The sequence below is a fragment of the Peromyscus californicus genome, unplaced genomic scaffold, assembly GCF_007827085.1.
Source record: "Peromyscus californicus insignis strain IS unplaced genomic scaffold, ASM782708v3 Scaffold_24__1_contigs__length_46423439, whole genome shotgun sequence".
NCBI classification, from domain to species: Eukaryota; Metazoa; Chordata; class Mammalia; order Rodentia; family Cricetidae; genus Peromyscus; species Peromyscus californicus.
This window is the reverse complement of record NW_026294535.1, coordinates 26,668,459-26,689,990: the sequence shown is the minus strand read 5'-3', so window position 1 is coordinate 26,689,990 and position 21,532 is coordinate 26,668,459. Positions and strand designations below refer to the sequence as shown.

General features: G+C 36.1%; 1 long non-coding RNA gene across 1 annotated transcript in view; it reads left to right on the top strand.

Moving 5' to 3' along the window:
- The window catches only part of LOC128119767 (uncharacterized), a 564,116-nt gene that overhangs the window by 337,672 nt on the left and 204,912 nt on the right, over nt 1-21,532 (top strand). Inside the window, exon 3 of the long non-coding RNA XR_008221668.1 lies at nt 16,538-16,617. This is a non-coding gene — a long non-coding RNA (uncharacterized LOC128119767). The remainder of the gene's footprint in view (nt 1-16,537; nt 16,618-21,532) is intronic.

Here is a 21,532-nt window from a genome sequence, read left to right as displayed (position 1 = left end):
ACAGAAGCCCTGCAAGATAATTATTATTCTCCTCTTAACAAATGAGACTCGGATAAGTTAATTAGCGTGTTCAAAGTCACCTCGCTACTCCATGGTAGGTCAATGCTATGAGACCAAGCTTGTCTGACTTCAAAGCTCATGGTTTTGTTTTGTTTTTTTTTCCCCTCTATGATCATAACTTACAGCTTAGCCAGATGAATTTCCCTGGATGTTTCTAGAGGCATCCACATCCCTTTATGAAGTCTGTTCTCACTTTCTGAAACACTGTCTCCTCTTGATCACTTGCAAAGTCATTTTTCAGTCATCAACCACTAAAGCCCACAGTTCTCTCTGAAATCTTCCCGGCTCTCCTTCCTACCCAGAGGTGCTGACGTAATCAACTCCCTCTTCTGCCTTTGCTGAATCCTGTCTATAACTCCATTACAACACCTGAATTATTACATTAATGATTAAGGCTTGCATATTTGACTCAATTTTTCAACTATAATTTCCCTTAGGGGAAGTATCATGAGTTATTCCTTTATATATTTTATGCACTTCACAAAAAAAGTAATTTTAAGTAATTCTAAAATATAATCCAAGCATCAGGAGAGCAATTTGCAAACACTGTATTTTACATGTCTGTGCATGGTGTCACTTGCTGTCAAAGGTACTTATCTCTATTCAGCCATGGAGACCGCTGTTTATTTCTTCCTCCTATGCCTTGGCATGTCTGTATTAGATTCTTCAGGGCTCTGTTTTCCTGCTGAGCTATGCTAACCAAACGCTCTTTTCTGTTGTGTTATCCTTAACCTCCTTTGGTTTTAGTGGCTAGGCAAAGGCCTTTAAGAAAATGTATCTTGTAGTCCTTGTGTGATGTTCAGGCTCACGGGTAATGTGGTTTCATTGGTGGTGGTGAGGGCAACAGTATAACAGTACCATTTCAGTTAACACACAAATTACATGTATATGAGGAATATGAAAAACCATCAATGGATGGTAGTACACTGCTCCTTTGAATACTTTTATTTCTTTAGAATTTTAAGGCAGATGACATGTTGACTAGCTAGGCCTGGCTCTGTTTCACTGTGTCCTTGACTCTAAGTTTATGATTTCAGTAGGCCTTCCTTGGTCAATCATATATTAAATATAAATTTATAGTGTGTCCTTCCTCCCTCCCTTCTTTCCTTTCTTTCTTTTTTTTTTTTTGTCAAAAGGAATTTTCATATGACTGGTATCTAGGCAAAAGAAATGGAAAAATTGTCCTTCCTTTGTGATTTGGGAGAGAATGGATCAAAGAGTTACCAGGACAAATAACCTCCCCATGTAATTAGCACGCAGAAGGCTGTTAACCTATGTCTTTCTTTCATCCTTACTTGGAGAAATTGTGTATCAAATACTAAAATTGCTGTGGTATGTGGCAATTACCTATTTTTTCTTTTCATTTTTTTCAGTGACCTAGTGAGCTTAATTGGGCTTACTTACAGAACAATGGGTCAAGGGTTACTTATAGGAGCATAGTCAACTTACCAGTAGCTACATTACTGGAGACAATGTACCTCGTTTCACTAGCAACTATTAACTGAGGACAAATCCTCAGGGAGGGTGGGGCCTCTTGACTCTTCCTTCCATATTTATTACTTTGAAGATCCTCATTATACTTCCTTCAGTGAGTATAGCAATGTGTTTGCCTACCAATATTGTATAAATGTGCACTCTTCACATCCTTGCTAGCATTTCTTGTTTTCAGTTTGGCAATAGCTAATTTAGTTATTGGGAGGTGATATCTCATGGTGGTTTTGATTTGCATTTCCCTGAGTATTAGTGATGTTACACAGTTTTCAAAATATTTTTGCTCTTTCATGTATCTCTTTGTTTCCCACTACTGTGAGTATATCCTAATTAACTTAAATCAACATGTCAAAGAGACACCTTTACTGTCTTGTTTATTACATTATCCATAATAATCAGGAAATAGAAAAAAGCGTGCGTCCATCAATCAATGAGTGGATAAAGAAAATATGATGAATATATGTACTATATATACTGTTCAACCACCAAAAGATTTAATCCCATCATTTATGGCAGTTTGTATAGAAGTAAAGGTCATGACATTAAGTGAAATAAGACAAGCACAGAAAGACAGAGGTATATGACCCAATACAGAGCTAGGAGCAAATGTATCTCACACACATTGAGAGAGAAATAATGGTCTTGAGGTTGGGGAGAGTGGGAGAAAGAGAAGGATGACGATGGTTTAGTCAGTGAGCAGTAAATAATAAGGAGAATTAAGTTCTGGTGCACTCCTGTATTGTAGATTTCCTATAGGTCATGCCAATGTTCTTCATGTTTGAAAAACTAAAACCCACAGAGTGGATTTTCAAGGCTTTTTGCTGTGATGAAGGGTAGAATTTGGGAAGTTATATATGTCTAGTCTAATTTTAGCAAAACAGAATGCATGCATGTATCAAAATATCACATGGCGCTTCATAAATATGTGCAACTTTTCATTTGAATTAGAAAGTAAATTTTAAAATAAAAACAATTTAAATCTGCAACTGATCAAAATGCAGAGAATAAGTAACCATGTGATGCCTAGCGCCAACTGATACATCTACAATGCAGAAAGTTTGTAAGATCCAGGGGACCAGGAAGGCCTGCTGTGAGGTGTCATCTAGACATGACAGGGATGCTGCGTTGTGAAATCTCAACAATATATTGACCTAAACAAGACTTGCACAATGGCAGCACCAGTAGACATACGAACAAGCATAGCAGAAATTTCACTAGGCTTACCTAGACTAGTGGCGCTCAACCTCCCTAATGATGTGACCCTTTAATACAGTTCCATGAATCAATAACACCCCCAACCATGAAGTTATTTTCATTGCTACTTTCATAACTGTAATTTTGCTGCTGTTATGAATTGTAATGTAAATATCTGTGTTTTCTGATGGTCTTAGAGGACCCCTGTGAAAGGATCGTTTGACCCCCAAAGGAGTCGTGACTTACAGGTTGAAAACCAATGTGATAGGTTATTTAGTTCCAAGTGGTCAGTCCTAAACAATAGAACAACTTGAAATGAATATTCTGGAAGTAGGGTGTGTGCAAAACAATAATAAGTTGCAGGTCATGAATTGAAGAGGGAATGAGAGGGGACACGGGAGAGGATGGAAGGGAGAGAGGAAAGAGTGGAAATGGTGTAAATACAGTAGTCACGTAGAGAATTCTCAAAAAGTGAAATTAAGTTTAAAAATTAAATCATCTTTGGCTGCAGAGTAAAAGGATGAATCATTTACTGCAGATAATGAGACTTGTGTTTTAATTCCTAATGTATAAAAGGTAGTGAAAAAAATAAAACTGAAATTATAAACCTATTGAGAAGTTATGTGGATAGATTCCAGTAGTCTTGTCTATGGTACATGAACTGAAGGAATGATTGCTCATTAATTTGTGAATACATACCATGAATTTGGCACAGTGCCACCCCCTATAATTACTAAAGTCTTGAATTCTAGTTGGGGAAACAGACATATACACACAAATCTATAACACAGTCTAGACAGAAGTTATAGACATCATTGTATCACAGACCAGTGTGTTGTTCAAATCTTAGATGGTCTTATAATTAAAAACCCAGAGCCAGATATTGGGGTGAAAGCTGAAAGACCAGAGAAACAGAACAGCCAGCCACTAGTTCTTACCTCTACGAAATCCTCAGGCTAAAGAGAGTGAATTCCTGTTTCCTCACGCCTTCTGTGCCTTTCTGTGTCCTGCCATATTACTTCCAGGGATTAAAGGCATGTGTGCTTCCCAAGCAAAGGTATGAGATCTCAACTGCTGGAATTAAAGGTGTGTGCCACCACTGCCTGACCTCTATGTCTAATCTAGTGGCTGGCTCTGTCCTCTGATCCTCAGGCAAGTTTATTAGGGTACACAATATATCACCACACCGGTGCTTCCAGAATATTCATAAAATACCAGGAACGATTTTATTTCCCAATTTAGAGTCAGTGAATTATTTTGAAAATTTTTATTTGACTTATTGGTGGAGAAGGGGCATGTGACTACAATGGTACCCATGTAGAGTGGGTCAGAGTATAATTAACAGGAGTTGGTTTTCTTCTTCCATGGCTGAGAATTGAACTCAGGTTGTCGAAGTTGGTAGTAATCACCTTCACTCCTGGGCACTCTTACAAGCTGTCCAGAATTCTTTGTGTAATGCATAAAGATTAACCTCATCAAGAAGAAGTCTGTGACCTATTCCTAAAACATTTGTTTCCTTGAGAAATATTTTAATGTCCAGCTTATTGTGGTGTTTGAGCCCTACCAAGATAATTATAGCTGTATTTATTTTCTCTTAGTTTAAGCTTAACTGTTTCAGCATATTGCATTCACAAATATGTGTGTACATGTGAATGTATATGTGTAGTTTTCCCTTCCCTAACTAGATTTTAAATGGTCAGAAAAACAAAATCTATGTAGGTTGATTGTAGTAGATTCATTGCGTGTCCTGTCCCAGCGGATAGCAGTGCTAACTATAGAGGAAATTGATCCATACATTTCAGATGCTGAATAAAAAATTAAGCAAGAGAGAAAAAAGAAAGGTTGGTGGAAGTAGGAGAGAGGGTGAAAGAAAGTGGGGTATGGCTTCTCACAGTGGTGAGTGTCATGCAATAGTTACAAGTCACATGTGGCTATTTACATTGAGATTCAATAAATTAAGTAACAAATAAAATCCAGTTCTTCAACCAAACATGCTACATATAGCGACACGTCCTAGTGGTTATATCACTGACAAGTGCCGAGTATCTCCATGCTGTCATCCTCTGTTGGGTAGCATTGATGCACCATGATGACCCACACTCCTCCTAGGTACTGAGATGTCCTCAAAGTCTCAGTAGCCTTCAGACATGGGAAGAAAACAAACCGTGTTCCAGGCTCAGGTTTTGTGTAGCATTTTACACAATCTGTGTATAGAAAAAAAAAAAAAAAGCCCAGTGTTTGATGAATTAACCTAATTGTGTTTGTAGAAATTTCTCCAAGCCTCTTTTCACTTTGGGAAGCCACACTTTTATAAATCAGACGCAATAGCTTGTCATATACATACACACCTTTGCACAAACATTCCTCCCTGATTATCAGGAGAAGATCTGATGGTCAACATATTATAAGCCAGCATGAATTGTCGTGAACACCATTTGTCCATGTGTTTGTCTCAAATGTAAAACGTTAAAACACCAAGCTAATTTGAAACGTATTCTTGACAACTCAACTAGTTTCCATTTAATTCTATTACCTTGAATTTCTGAGACCTTCGTTCAACAAAACAATCTATAAGAAAATCAAAAGGAGAAAACTTGAAGTCTCTTTGTAGTGTGAAGGCAATAGTTATTTTAACGAATAAAATAATATTTTTTAAAAATTTAACAATATATTAAATCCTGAGAATTATTGTATGCAGTTAGGCAGAGGTTAGCAGAACAAACAAACAAACAAAAAATCCAAACAATGACTTTTGGTTCAGATTGTACATAAGGCTAGTGCTATTTTTAAGGATAGAAATACCCTATAGAGTTATAACTGGTGAGGCCAGCAATATAGCTATGCTGTAGAGCAATTGTTTAGCACAAGTGAGGCCCCAGGTTCAATCCCCTGACCACAAATACATCAGCAACAACAACAACAGAAAAGTCAGTGGGGCTGGAGAGATGACTCAGTGGTTAAGAGTACTCATTGCTCTTCCATAGGACCTGGGTTCAATTCCCAACACACACTGGTTTCAGAGGATTCAACACCCTCTTCTGGTCTTCCAGGGAATTAGGCTTACAGTGTGGTACACAAACATACACGTAGATGAAACACCCAAAGATATTAAATAAATAAATTTCAAAGGACAAATTAAATTTTAAAAAAAGTCAAAGAAGATAGACATTCTAATAAGTTTATATCCAAATGTCAGGACATCCCAAATGATGCCCACCTTCCTTGAGAAAACAGAAAAACATGGCATGTGCTAATGAGGTACTCACATTCAGGTTGTTAGATCTCATGTAGTTCTTCCTTTCAGAGAGTTGACATAGATCAAATGAAGATCATTTTTTCCAAGTTATCCTAGATGAATGCTTCAAGGATTACCACTGAATGTTTATGGATGCGCTGAGTGGACTTTTTCTGGGACAGAATGTAAGATAAAAAAAGAGGAGGTTGAAGCCATGACTGTAGATGTTAAGGAAATAGTCATACTTGATCTAGTTGTCAGAAACTTTAAGTATGTAATGAGCTCACCTTAGATCAGATAAGGCTTTTAATACTGGATATGCCCTTGCAGTTAGTACGCAAAAGGCTTCACTTCAGACAGGTAAGCTTATGTGTCCTTCAAGTGTCTATGTGGACTAGAATATTCTACAGCACCTTACAATGTATTGAAGTTCTAGGATCCTTTTGTTTACATTTAGAGAGAAATGCATTCCATAGTAACATTTCAGAGAGTCAATCTGAGTATGCTTTGAGCCCTTGGGCAAGTTTATTCAGTTTCTAAATTATTCATAATAATTAGGCTCCTATACTTGCTCCTGTCTCTGAAGTAGGAACTATGACAGATTAGCTCTTCCTTTCCTCCCCCTCCCCCTCTCCTTCTTCCTCGCCACTCTCAGCCCCTCCTCTCCTGGCCTACCCTTTCCTACTCCCCTCTCTTTCCTGCTCCTCCTCTTCCTCCCACCTCCCATCTTCTTCTCTTCTGCCTGTTGGTTCTTTTCCTTATTATGAGTTGTGAATGAACACCCACTCTGTGCCCTAAACAGGTAGGCAGAAGATCCTTGCCTGTAAGTCAAATGGGACTTCTTTACCTTCATTGAATTTTCATCAAGCAAAGAGATAAATTATAGAATTTTAAATTCACATTCTGTTTTAGAGGCAAATTAATATTACAACTTACAAGTGTTATAGCAGTCAGAGTAATCCACTAGTATTCTCAAACTTGGGTCCTCAACTACACTGCTGAAGTTGCTACTAATATTTATTATCAAGAAAAAAATTCAAGCCTATTTGCTTTAAAACAAATGGAGGATGAAATTGCCCTCAAAAAAGAGAGTCCAGAGGGAGCTTGGGTTCCACCAAGGCCTTCATCTCTAACCTTTGCTGTTATCCCCAAACTGCAGCTCTGGCTGGTCTCAAAAGAGCTTATCATGAAGCAGAGAAAAGATAATTTTTTTAAAGCTCTAAATATTTTTTTTTTTTTAGAATTTGTGGTAGTCTGACTTGGATCCTGTACTCATTCACAGAGTAGGGCCAACAGCAAGGAAGTGGTCACCAAAGCTAAAGGGGGTACTCTTGACAGAACAAAAATGGCATAAAAACATGGCCAGACAGCCAAGTTCAGTTATTTACCCAGCATTTATTCCAGCATTTACCCAGAGACTGAACCAACAGAAGTAGTATTTTTAATATACTGATAAGTTGTTAGTGCTTCATCTAGAATATGATGTTGTAAGTGAACCATATACAATATTTAATATTTTAAGTAACAACATATATGTTTACATATGAGTGGCTATCAGCACTGATGAGTGATGTTTTTGTTTGATTCCTAACTAACTGCTTGACTTTTTCCCAATTATCTAACTCTATGTGCCTCAGTCCCCTGATTGACAAAATTAACCCCAAGAGACCTTGCTATGTTGCTAAAAAAAATTACAAAGCAAATAGGTTATGACGATATATATGAAATAACATGGGCAGATCATATACAACTATCAATAATACCATGATATGATGAATAATATAGAAACCATAAAATCTGATTACTAAATGTTAAGAGGAGGTGGAGAGATGGTTCAAATGGTTAAGAGCACTTGCTACTCTTCCAGAGGACTGGAGTCTGATTCCCAGGACCCAAATGGCAGCTCACAGTCATCTTTAACTCCAGTCCCAGGGGAAAGCAACATCTTCTAGCCTCCATGGGCCCCTAGAATGCATGTAGTGTACAAACAAGCATGCAGGCAAGCACTTATACACACAAAATAATAAAACAATGTTTTTAACATTGGAAAATAATTTTAGCAACTATCAAATGCTTATATTAAGATCAAAAGGTGCAAACAGTTAGGAACTAATCGTCTCGAATGCCACTTTCGTTTTTCGATCCTCTGTTGCCCTCAATCTAATTCTGCAAGTTTCTATTTTATTACTCGGTGCGAGCAAGCTAGAATTGAATCTACTGAATTTTCAGTTCAAAATATTCTCCTGAAGGTACACCAAAGCTCCTCTTTCACAGACATCCCCAAGAACAGCAGGTCAGTACTCAGTTAAGGGGAGGGCACAGGAAGAGGAGCTCCCGTTGACATGTCTCTTTAGGCCATATGACATCTGGGTCCACTGTGCATCTGAAAGTAGAGTAATTTCTTTTTATTCACATGACTTTTTTTCCCCCTGTGTTGGCATTGAAGTGTCACATCTATTTCCCTAAAGAAGCAACAGGGAAATGAACTGTGACAAATGCTGTTTATTTCTGGAGTGAACCCCCTCAAGTCCTAGAGAATGTCCTGGGATTAAACAGTCACTTCCTTTCCTAATGTCTCCAGTCTTTCTGCTGAACAAAGCAGCAAAGCACACCACGGCTGTTGTAAACAATTACTGTTTTAATGTGAAAATTTCATACTGAGGTGGTTTGAATTCTTTACAGAGATAACACAAATTTTGACTAAATAAATCCGTAGTGGTAAGCAGAGTTCCAAAAAAAAAAAACCATTCATGTGGGATCTGCAAACGGACTATGTCTCAGATGACATCCTTAGATCAGATGGTTTATGTTTTTAATTGATCTTTGACTAGAACCCTGAGGCATAAATCCAGCTAAGACTTACAAGAATGTATGCATAAAAATCAAACAGGCTTACTTTATGTTTCATCAAACTCAGAAACCCTTCTGGAATGATAAAGTTTAATATGCTGAAATAAATATTTTTAGATTTAGCAATTCTGGAGTGCTTAAGATCATTTTATAACAAGAGCAGTCCTTTTTCTCATATGCAGAAAGCTAATACGTCAGCTTGTAAATAATTCAGTTATCATTAAAAGTATTCTGAACATTTCAAGTGACTGTAATAATATGTCCAATTTACTCTCCTTTTAAATTACTTTTACTTCTTTTTTTCTGGTTAATTAAATAAATGTATTTTCTTCCTTTTCTTTTTCCTTTTTCATTCATGTGAACAGATTTACCACCATGAGCTTATTGTTCAGGAAATAATTCCTTCAGCAGACAGATTTGAAGTAATTCATAGCTTAAACATCAACTAACTTCACTGATCCAGTCAGGTAGAAAATACTGTAAGCTGGGACCAGGTATTCAACTTGGTTTTCTGTTCTCTTCTTTACCAGATGTTACCATGCATGATGTGACTCTAGAAAAAATTTTAAATCATCCTCTACTCAGTTTATGAGATATATGTAGCATATATGTAATAAAATGAGATAGATTGTAGCATCTCAGAAAAGTGGTCACTCCTAGGAGTAGAGGATCTGGGACTCTGTTGGCAATCTACTCCTTTTAAATGGTTCTAGATTTGTAGGTTCATTATTACGTTAAGGAGAGAGTTATCAATGGGCAACTTTAACTCATTATTTACTTATTTATAATCTGGTACCAAAACAAACACATGTTTCTATTTCTTCCCAGAAGTAAAAGCTAGGAGTTGACTTTATGAGACAATCCTGACAATTCCAGTGTCAAGTAGAAACAGATCAGCCAATCTTTCCAGCAGACCGCAGGACATATCTGTTGAAATGAATTGAAATGATTTGAGTATTCCCTGAGTTCCTCCATGATTTCTTAGATGTTATTTTCAGCTGTCTCCCTGATATTCTTTTTACCAAGAGCAAAAATCACAAGCCTGATTCTAAACCAATTTGGTTCATAAAAGTAAACTTTTCATTAGCGTTTTGCCAATTTTGCTCATGTTGTGGGTCTTATAAAACCTGCAATTATTTTGTTCTTAGAGTTTTCTAAATTCATCTGTGGCTCACACAAATAACATAAAAGTGAATATATTAATAAGGCACCATGTTTCAATTATGTATATAACTCATATTGTTCAAATCAGGTTAAATTTTATTTCCTCATATGTTTGCCATCCGTATTTTTACTCTTTTTAACATGTGCACACTACCTTTCTTACCACAGTCCTATTTTCTAATAGCATACCTAATCTTGCTCGTAATACCCATTGATCAGCCTCATCTTCCTTATTTCCATACCTACACTAGACTCTGATAAAGACCATCCTAATTAATAATGTATGTGAAAATAAGATTGGATAGTGTGTGTCATCCTTTGGCTGCCTTGATTTGTATTGCTTTGTAACCTGAAACTTACTGTGTTCTTTTATTAATTCTAATAATTTTGTGGCACAGATTTTGGTAAGAGTTTTCAGCTTTTTTTCTCCTGGCATGAAGTTAGCCTTTGGTTGCTATAAATAGCCTTTATTATATAGATGTGCATTTCTACTTCACCTAGACTTTCAGCTTTCTTTTTTTAGCATGAAAGATGTTAAATGTTATCAAATGATCCTCTGGAATCTGTTATTACAGTCATATGTTTGTTTCCATCATTCTTTTAATGTTGGGCACTGTGGCTATTGATTTTTGCATATTGAATATCTTTGCAGCCTTGTGATGAATCCCATTGGACTATAATAAGCAGTCATTTTAATGCAATGTTGGAATTGCTAGTATTTTCTTATGGATTCTATCTCTGTGTTTTTCAAGGATATTGAACTTCATCTTTGATATAATAATGTTGGCCTTAGAGAACTTGTTTTGAAGGAGCCTTCCTATTTCTTAAAAAAAAAAAACCTTAAAGTTGACATTATTATTTTTCTATGCTTGATAGAATTGAGCAATGAAGCCATCTGGCCCTGGCGTTTAATGGGAAATTTTTCTTACTGATTCAATTTTATGGCTTGTTACTGGTCTGTCCAAGTAGTGTATTTCATGATTTAAAGTGTATGTGTCTAGAAATCTATTTTTTGTAGGTTATAAGATTTATTGATGTGCAACTGTTCATACAGATCTTTAAAGGTATCTTTTCTATTTCTGTGACATCAATTAAAGTTCCTCCCGTCTTGTGTGAGCTTGAGTCTTCTCTATGTATTTCTTAGTTTAATCAAGCGTGTTTATGTGTAACAGTTACCTACTCAAAGAACCAGCTGCTACATTTGTTAGTGTTCCATGTTGTTTTCAGACGCTATTTCACACATTTCTATTCTAGTTCTTTTTTCTTTTCTTCCATTAGGATTGCTGTAGTTTGTTGCTGTTTTTCTGGTTCATTGGGAGGTTAAGATAGATGGTTTGAAATTTTTCTTTTTGATGAGGGAATTGATGAATTGAAACCTTTTTTTAGTGCTATTTTTGCTGTATCTCATATATTTTGGAGTATTTTGAGGCATGTTTTTAATTCTTTCTTGAGTTCTTTCTTGATCTGGTGATCAACACAACACACACACACACACACACACACACACACACACACACACACACACACACACACACACACACACACGCTCCATGGCTTACTAAGAACTCTGGTTGCCAACTTGACACACCAAGAAAGAGGGATTCTCATTTGTGGAACTACCTCAATCAGACTGGCCTTTGAGCATGTCTGTGGGGCATTTTCTTTTCTCTTCCCTTTTTATTTTCTGGGATTATAATATAATTACATATTTTCTGTGGGTTGTTTTTTTTATTTCTAATTATGCCTGGGATTTATCAAAAAGTTAGGTGACTGATTCTAAAAGAAAGCTGGTAAGCAATGTTCCTCCATGGTTTCTGCCTCAAGTTCCTGCCTTGGCTTCTGTGGATAATGACTGTAATCTATAAGCCAAATAGATTCCTCAGTTGGTTTTGGTCAGTGTTTCATCATAGTCACAGAAAGCACACTAAGACATCTTGGTATTGCTTTCTGGTTTTTATCACATTGTTTCCATAGAGTTAAGCATGAAATGATTTCAATTCTTAATATTTGTGTAACTCGTCTGTGACTTAGAATATGTGCTGCTTTGGAGAATGTTACATGCATTGAAGAGAAAAATGTATACTGAAAGCTGTGATAATTTGCTATGTCAACTTAGCACAACCTAGAATCACTTTAGAGGAGAGTCTCAATGAGCTATTATGTTAATAAGTTATTTCAACTGAACACAAACAAGCAGACATCCAGTAACTTCTCCACAATGATGAATTACAAACTGAAAGATGGATGTTTCAGCTTACAATTCTTTCTGCCTGCTAGTCCTGCCTATCCTTTCTCCTGCCTAGCTATTGGTCATTCAGCTCTTTATTGGACCAATCAGGTACCTTCTGGCGGAAGGCTCTGTAGATATCTATTAGGTACAATTGGTCTGGGTTGAAATTTAACTGTTGCTGCCTTGTTGATATTTTATTGACGCTTCATTGCTGAAAATGGGATGATAAAGTTTGCAACTATTAGTGAATCAAAATCTAATTCTTTAACTCTGTTAATATTTACTTTCTATGTTTGCTGTGATATCTAGTGCTTATTTAATTAGGAGTATTTCTCCTGATGACTGATCACATTATTATTTTGTAATGACATTCCTCCTATCTTTGATCCACTTTTGCTTAAAGGCCATTTTAATATGATATGTGTGAGACTTCTGCTCATATTTTCTAATTGCCATTTATAGAGAACATCTTATTCTAATCCTTAGTTTCTATCACAATGAAAATTCTCCTCATCTTACAGGTAGAATAGTTTTATTGCAAGCAACACACAGGTCTGTTAGTTCCAATTCATTCACTCACTCGGTATCTTTTAATTGAAGAATTATTTTATATTAAAAGTAATTAACAAAAAGCTGCAATTTACTATTGATATATTGTATAGTTTCTTTTATATTGGTTGTAGGTTTTTTCTTTCCATGTATTACATTCTTCCTATGCAATTAAATGACTTATTTTAGTATGTTTATTTCATTACTTGCTCACTATGTTTAGTTTGTCTACTCTACATTTTTGCTTCTAGTTAAGGTGAAGCTGACCAAAATATCTTTTGATTATAATAAGTGGCATTAACTATAGCAACATAATACAACTATAAAGAGAAGAAAGGACACAACTAAAAGAAACATACTTGTTGTAGAATATTATTTTAACCTGATAAAGATATGTTATATTTGTTTAAGCTACAGAATATTGCTTTAACTGTGTAAAGGTGTGTTACTTTTGTTTATGCTGCATTTGCTTAACAACGTAATGATGTGTGCTTAATTATGTAAAGATATCTTGCATCTGTTTCACATTGCCTGCCTAAGGCACCTGATTGGTCCAATAAAGAGCTGAATGACCAATAGCTAGGCAGGAGAAAGGATAGGCAGGACTAGCAGGCAGAGAGAATAAATAGGAGAAATCCAGTTTTAAGAAGAAGAGGAGAAGGAACTAGAGAAGCAGGAGGAGGAGAGAAGGAGGGAGATGCGTGGGGCCAGAAGCCAGGCGGTCATCAGCCAGCCAGACATAGAGAAGCAGTGAAGGTAAGATATGCAGAAGGAAGAAAGGTAATAAGCCCAGAAGCAAAGAGTGGATAAAGAGCAGCAGGTTAACTTAAGTTAGTCAGAAACGTGCCTAAACTAGGCCAAGCATTCAAAACTAGTAAGTCTCTATATCATGATTTAGGAGTTGGTTGGTATCCTAAAAGAAAAGCTTGGTACACATACTGGTAGGAAAACACTGTACTTTCAATCCTTCCTTCCAACAGTTTGGTTATTATTTTAATTGGCTTGTATTTTATTTACATACTAAAGATATAAATGGTTGATTCATTACACTTACAATATTAGAACATTCTGAATGTGATTATACAATTATTCTTAGAAACAAGTTTTATAGTTTCGCTAACCCATTAATACATTTTGTTGGAAGCACGCTCTATAACATTTCTTGTAGAACAGGTCTGATAGATATATAGTCTCTTAGCTTTTCTCTGTATAGGAATTTATTATCTTTTCTTCATTTCTAAAGGACAGATTAGCTGAGTACAAAATTCTCATTGGTTAGCTCTTTTCCTTCAGTTATGTGAGAAGTCAAAGCTTATAAAGCTATTGCTGAAAGCCTAATATCAGGTTAAAGGTAGCATTGTGTATTGTTCTTGTAGTCTCTCGAGTCTTTAGTTTTGGGCTTAATTATGAGTTGATGTAGACTTAGGAGGGTTAATTTTGACTGAGTACTCTGACTGGCCCCCGCATCTTGATATTGGTAACTTTTCCAGGTTTGGGAGTTTTTTCATTCATTTTTATGTAGTACTTTTATGCCGTCAGCATTCTTCAAGTCTTTACTGTTCCCCAGTAGTCAAAACATTTGCACTTTCAATAATATCCCAGATTTACTATAAGTATTCTTCATTTCTCTTTATTATTTTTACTTTCTTTTCTCCCCCATCTGTGTATTTTCAAGCAGGCTGCCTCTCGAGCTTGCTAATTCTTTTTGTTTGTCTTGATATTAATGTCTTGTCATGCATTCTTAATTTGGTGACCACAATTTTCAGCCTTAGTATTTTTATAAGACTTAAAAAAAATTATTTCAACTTTTGCTAAAATTTCTCTCTGGTGGTAAAATGCCTGTTTTACCTCATCAAGCTACCAAAAGAACTCTTTTATGTTACCTGAGAGTTCTCCCATGCTGATGACTATCTGGTCAACTTCTGACTACTTATTTTGCCTATTAGGTAAGGTAAGGGCTTCCTTAAAACTTTCGCTACTTGATGTGGCATGACCTGGGCATTGGATAACTGGTGAAAGAAATACGTGTGTGTGTGTGTGTGTGTGTGTGTGTGTGTGTGTGTGTATTCGATAGATAAAAATATATAGGTGTTCCTGGCATATCTTTTTTAAATGTCTATCTGTCTAAATAACTTGCTGAGTATTTTTTTCTTAACCTATGGTTATATCCCCTAAAGTTTTATATCCATTATTTCAACATTGGATGGTACCCAGGTATAAATTTTTAGCAGCCTGCTCTTGGTATATTTTCACTATTTGAGTGCTAGGGAGAATTTTAAGACCAGACTTGCCTCAAACATATTAGTCAGTGTCTTGCTTTAAAAGAGTTATCTGTACTACATGCTTCTCCTTGGAGCCAGAGATAGTTCTAGATGCCTCATCCACAGTTGCTGACTCGTCTGTGGTTACACATTAGAAATCTTCCTGTCTGTGGGCAGAATTACATTAGAAGATTTGATCCCACGATCTGATGATTCTATTTGTGAAAAGGTGTGTCATGATCTGGGCCCACAGTCTGCTAAGAGCAACACCATTCTGGGGTAGAACTCAAGACCCACACTTCCCTAAAGCAGGATCTTTCTTCCAAACTTTTGGGCCAACCACAGCTGATATATAAGTTCCAGTAGCAGGACTGTATATATTCCCTGAGCACAAATCCTTTTCCTTTATCTGTATCCATATTCAGGTCTGAGAATAGGGGCCATTAAGACCTGTCTTGTATAGGTTTCAATACCTCTAGGGCTCACTGTCTGATTCTACCAAGTAGAACTGCAAGGTGTTCTTGGTGAAACTATCTGTGGCCACCTAATCAGACACAAAGATGGACCTCTCCTGAATCTCACAGTTGCAGTGACTATACAGAATTGTATCCTGGAGGTACCTATGTTTATGTCTGATGCTGGGACCACTTGAGAGTTACCTTTGTAAGCTCTGGCCTGTAGTAAGAGTTCTTTGGTTTCTGTCAGTTTTTCTCATTATTACAGGCCTGACACTGAGCTCTGTTGACAAAGGGTTCTGTGGTGGCCATCACGCCCTGCTCCACACTAAGGGCAACTTTGCCCTTAGCTCTACATTCTGAGCTTAAGGACAATGTAATCTAAGCAATTTTGTGACTTGCTTGGCAGTTCAAAGCAGTTCTACAGACAAGTGTTGTTCCAGTAGGTTTCTCAGCATTGGGTTTATCCTGAGCAGGGCAGGGAGTGAGTTTGTTTCATGTCATGGGTACTTACCTTTCTCATGACTGTGGCCAAACACCTGACAAGGAGCCACTTAGAGAGTGAAAGGTTCATTTTCCCTTACACTTGGAGGGATGTAGTCCCTCACTGTGAGGAAGTCAAATAGCAGTCATATAAGGTGGCTGGTCACATTGCATCCACAGTGGAGAAGTAGAAAGCAGTGAAGGCTGATGCTCAACTAGTTTTCTTTTTCCTGCAGCCTCGAACCCCACTCCATGAAATGGTGCCACTCACCATCACAGTGGGTCTTCCCAACTCAGTGAACCTAGAAAATTCATCACAAATCTGACTAGAGAGTGATTCTAGAGCCTGTCACGTTTACATTCAATATAACCAAATCACAATATCTAAGTCCTGAGCTTTGTCTCCTCCAATACAAGAGACATTTCTGTTCATGCTGAGATGGTTGGGTTTGGAGGAGATGTAACATGGGAAACTCTTTATTGCCTCCTTTAACTGGCCTTTCATTCTGCTGATGGAAGGCAGGCAGAATGGACAGATCCCTCACTTGGTTTCATTTCTTCCTAGGAAAGTAATTTTGGTGTTCAACATGTGGAGAACCGCAGGAGGACCCAACTTAGTAGTCATCTTGCCTAACCTGTTTCATGGTAAGTTGTTTTGAAGTTTTTCACTGAAGGTATATAAATGTTTCTGCCTAGTTTCTTTCTCATCATTATTAATCATTTGTCAGATGTTGGCTGTCTGTACTTGAAGAGGGTTGTTTTTTGATTTTTTATTTATTTATTTATTTTTTTGCACAAAGGATTCAACTATGAAGGTATGAAATGGACAGAGAATAGTCTTTCTTAAATCTGTTGGCTGTGTTATATACAGTGCATCTTCATACATACTGCGTAGAACCTTCTAAAGCTGAAGACCAATTGCAAGAGGCTTTTTCTACATCAGTGGTTCTCAATTTGTGGGTCACAACCCTTTGGGGGTGAAGTAACCCTTTCACAGGGGTTCTATATCAGATATGCTGCATGTCAGATATTTATATTACAATTCATAACCGTAGCAGAATTACAGTTATGAAGTAGCAATGAGAATACTTTTGTGGCTGAGGTCACCATAACATGAAGGTATCAAAGAGCCACAGCATTAGGAAGGTTGCGAACCACTGCAAATGGTTTGCAGGTCCCTAGCTTGCTTTTCTAAACTTGGTTTCTATGTCTCATGTCAACTTGATGATAGAACAAAGATAGTTAGCTTGGCTCAAGTTTCTCTTCAGTAAGTTCTCCATGTTTACAGTTCATTTATTTTTAAAATTAAAAAAAAATTATCCCAGGTAAAGCTTTAAGGTTGAAAAATAGAATGCAGAGAATTGACCATGTTATGAAAGGTATTGCATATCAGGTCAAATTTGAGACAAATAATATAGATAATGGAGAGACATTAAATTTTGGAGCACAAAAATGTGATAAAAATTTGAAGTAGGGAGATCATTTTAAGAGTGCCTGGAAGAAAAATCATAAATTGTGACCTAGGAGAAAATCAATAGAAATATATCTCTGCTTTTTTTCCCTATTGTTGACAGGTTAGAGCAAGTAAAATATACATTTCTTTCTTTCTTGTAGTATAAGTGTTTTCTGCTATTTAACAAAAGTAAATGTGTGTGTGTGATGTTTTAAAGTACACATTTAATACCACTAAAGAAAAATAACAAATTACAAAAATAAAATTAAATACAATTATCATCATGTAAATACAAACTATCAGCAGTTTCAATACTGTAGCTTCTCAAAGAATTTTAGAGTTAAAATAATGACTTAAAAATTATGTTTATATTAATGCTTTGATTAAGTTATGTAAAGTAAGCACAGCCTATGCCTTTGCTGATAGTGATGGACAAGAAGAAAGTTATAGAGTATGAATGGAAACAATAAAACTAATCAAGATAATGAAGCATTAGCTCTACAGCTTTTATAATTGTTATATAAGCAATTCCTGGTTACCATGGTGAATTCAAACACATAGAGAAAGCCGGCTATGAATCACTATTCCAGACGTTCAGTTTTAACTCTGTCAGCTTGGTTTAAGGACCAGCTTCTGCATTACACAGACAATTAACAGCTACCGCAAAGTAGCCAAGTGTCTTGAACACTCCCATTGTTATGTGGCAGCAGCAAATGCTTTGATGCTGTCATCCAAATACCACCATTCATCACGAGATTTGATCATGTAAATACAAGTTGAAGTCATAAAGAATTAGCTGATTGCTTTTAATGGTGTTTTACATGTAGCTTTACAAAAATGAGTATGATTCTAGTTATTAAAATTAGACATTTTTCTTAACCTAATGTATTACTAACATTGAATAACAGCAGTGATTCTTTTCATGGACAGATCAATACAAAAAACATATTAATTATCAATTACATAATTTTTTTGATTAGCATTGCTTAAAGGTGATAATGTGAATATGATCCAGAAGTCTCTCTGGACCGTGTGTGTAGTGAGTCTGTGTGTGTATATCTATGGCCGTTAGATTGAAAGAACAAGGAAGTTGGGGTTGATGTTGGCTAATATCAGCATGTAAACACTTTGAACTCGGGGCATTTTGTTTGTATTGATCACCAAAATAATCATAGTGAGGCTAACTGATTATATTTGTCTAAGTAGATTCATAGAAGTTATTTATTGACATCTTATCAAAGAAATATGTTTCTGGAATAAACAATGGTACTGTTTCCTTGGGGAGTTTGAATTTAATCTCTAAATATACTTTGAAAATGAGAATCCCATTTGTTTTGTTTATTTGACAAAATAATTTGTGTATATTACGGAGCATTACACGATAATTTAATATATGTGTGCAATGTATAATGACCAAATTAAGGTAATTACCATTTCTCTCTCCTTGCCATTTCTTTGTTTGGAGTCTTAGAACCTTGCCATCTAGTTTGCCATAATAAGTAACATAAATAGTCTATTACAAATATAGATAATAAATACTGTGACTGTAGATAGTGTATCACAAATATAGATAATAAATAGTATGACATAAATATGTGAGTGGTGTGCTATAAATTTTGGTTATCCTACTGTGCTGTGAACATTAGAGTTTACCCTCACCCTTAACTGTATTTTAGTACTTACTCTCCAAACCCTCTACCTTCTCTCCTCACTACCTTCCCTACCTTCTAGAAACCACTATTAGCCTCTTCTTCGAGGTCAATTGTTTTAATTTCTACACACATGAATAAAACAGGCTTGATGACTGAATGATGCTTCAGTATGTATATCTAATTTTCCCTAGCCATCTGTACTGAGCTACTTTGGGTGATTCAAGTGATGGCCTCTTTCTGATAAGCTGCTATCCTTTTTTTTTGGATGTCTACCTAGCAGTGAGTCATACGATAGAACTACATGTATTTTATTTCTTTTGGCAATGTATATATTTTTTTTACAGACTGACTTTACTAATTTACATCCCCACCAACAATGTTAAATGTTCCTTTTACTTCACATGCTTACTATCAGTTTTTGTGTTCATGTTGTTTGATCAGTTGATGGGTTTTATTTTGGTTTTTTTTTCTAAATAGACATTCTAATGGGACTCAGAAGATAGAACATCATGGTCATACTTGCATTTTCTTCATCATGAGTGATTTTGAGTATTTTTATAAACTTGAGGCTATAATGTTTGTTCTCTCAAGCAGTGTCTATTCATAGAAAATGTGTATTTTAAATATTTGTTTTATACTGATGAGTTTTTAAGTGCTCTTGATATATGGCACTTCTTCTCCAACACAATGATTGCAAACAGGCATCACATTCAATGGCCTACTAGGTCATCTCTTCAGTGTGATTTTCCATTGCCAGGCAGTCGTCTTAGTTTGATAAAATCCCACTTGTCTATTTTGCATTAATTGCTTATGTTTTCACAGACAATCAAAAACTTACTGCTCTCAATCCAAAATATCTTTCATTGTTTCCCCTGTGTTTTCTTGTGTTTTAATGTATTCGAAAGTTATACTTGGGTCTCTAACACATTTTTGGTATGATTTTTATACAATGAGAGATAGTATCTAGTTCAATTCTTCTGTTTATCCGTACCTTGTTTCCTAGCACCATTTATTGACGATGTTGTCCTTCCTCAAATGTGAGCTGTTGATGCCTTCTGTTGGTATTTTCTGGGAAATAGCCTAGCTGCTTAATTTGACAGATAAATATCACTTGATTAGATATGCTGTCAAAAGCATAATTTACAAAAATTATCAAGTGATATTTATATTCCCACATTTCATTAGTCATTAAAATCCATAGTTTTTCATGCTGGAGATGCTCAGTGGTTATGAGCATGTCCTGGTCTTGCAAGGGACCTGAGTTCTAGTCTCAACAGCCACAGTGAACAGCTCACAACTGCTCTACACCTCCAGCTTTTGGGAACTTAGCACCCTTTCTAGATTCAGCTGGTATTCACACTCACACTTGAGTTCCCACAGATGGACACAGACCACAAAATAACTTTAAAATAAAGAGTAAGAATCAATAATTTACCTACTTCTCAGTCTAGGCACTTACAACTTGTTCTGCTTAAAAAATTTGTTTCATATAAAGTATTTATGAATAATGAAGACTCTATATATTCTTAAAGGAAGATGTATAAATTGTAGTCAAGATTTTAGTGTTTATAGAAGGCAAATCTACCTTCAGAATGTCTTGTAAAGACAAAATTTCTATTTTTGTTATAACTTTTGACATATCATTATTTTACATAGTACTTGGTTTTATAAAGATGTCTTCAGACAAGCATGTAATATACTTGGGTCCAGTCCCCTACCCTTCCCCTCCTGCTTTCCCTCTTCTCCTTTCTGCTAGTCTCTTTCATTCTTCCAGATAGTTCTACTTCTTCTAGTGTCTACAAATACTAGAAAACATGCACCATTTGATTTTCTTGAATTTTGTTTTAGATTTATTTTATGTGTAGGTGTATATGTAAGCCACGTGTGTTGTGTGATCATGGAGACCAGAAGATGATGTTGTCTATTCTGGAACTGGAATTACAGGCACTTGTGAGTTGCCCATCATGAGTGCTAGACACTGAGCTCAGCTTTCCTGGAAAAGAACCAAAACGCTCTTAAAGGTGTAGCCATTTCTCAAGCTTTAATATTTGAATTTCTGAGTCACATTTATTCATTTAATAGGACTTTTTCCTGTTGCATCCATTTTTTTTTTTTTTTACAAATGGCATAATTTTGTTCTTTTTAACCGAATAAAACACCCTTGTGCACATATACCACATTTTCTTTACTCATTGTTCTGATGATGGACACCTAGGTTGATTGCAGAATTTGGCTATCAATAGTGCTGTGATAAACATAAATGTGTAAGTATCTCAATGGTATGCTGATTTAGAGTCCTTGAATATGTAACTGGAAATCATAAATAGCTGGGCCATATGTCAGCTAAGGATTGGAGATCTTGGCCCATCCCTCATCTGCCATGTTGGTGGCACTGGCAAGAGAGAGAGGTGCCCTCCCACAAGGCCTGTAGAAGGTGGAAGAGCTGGCCCTGAGA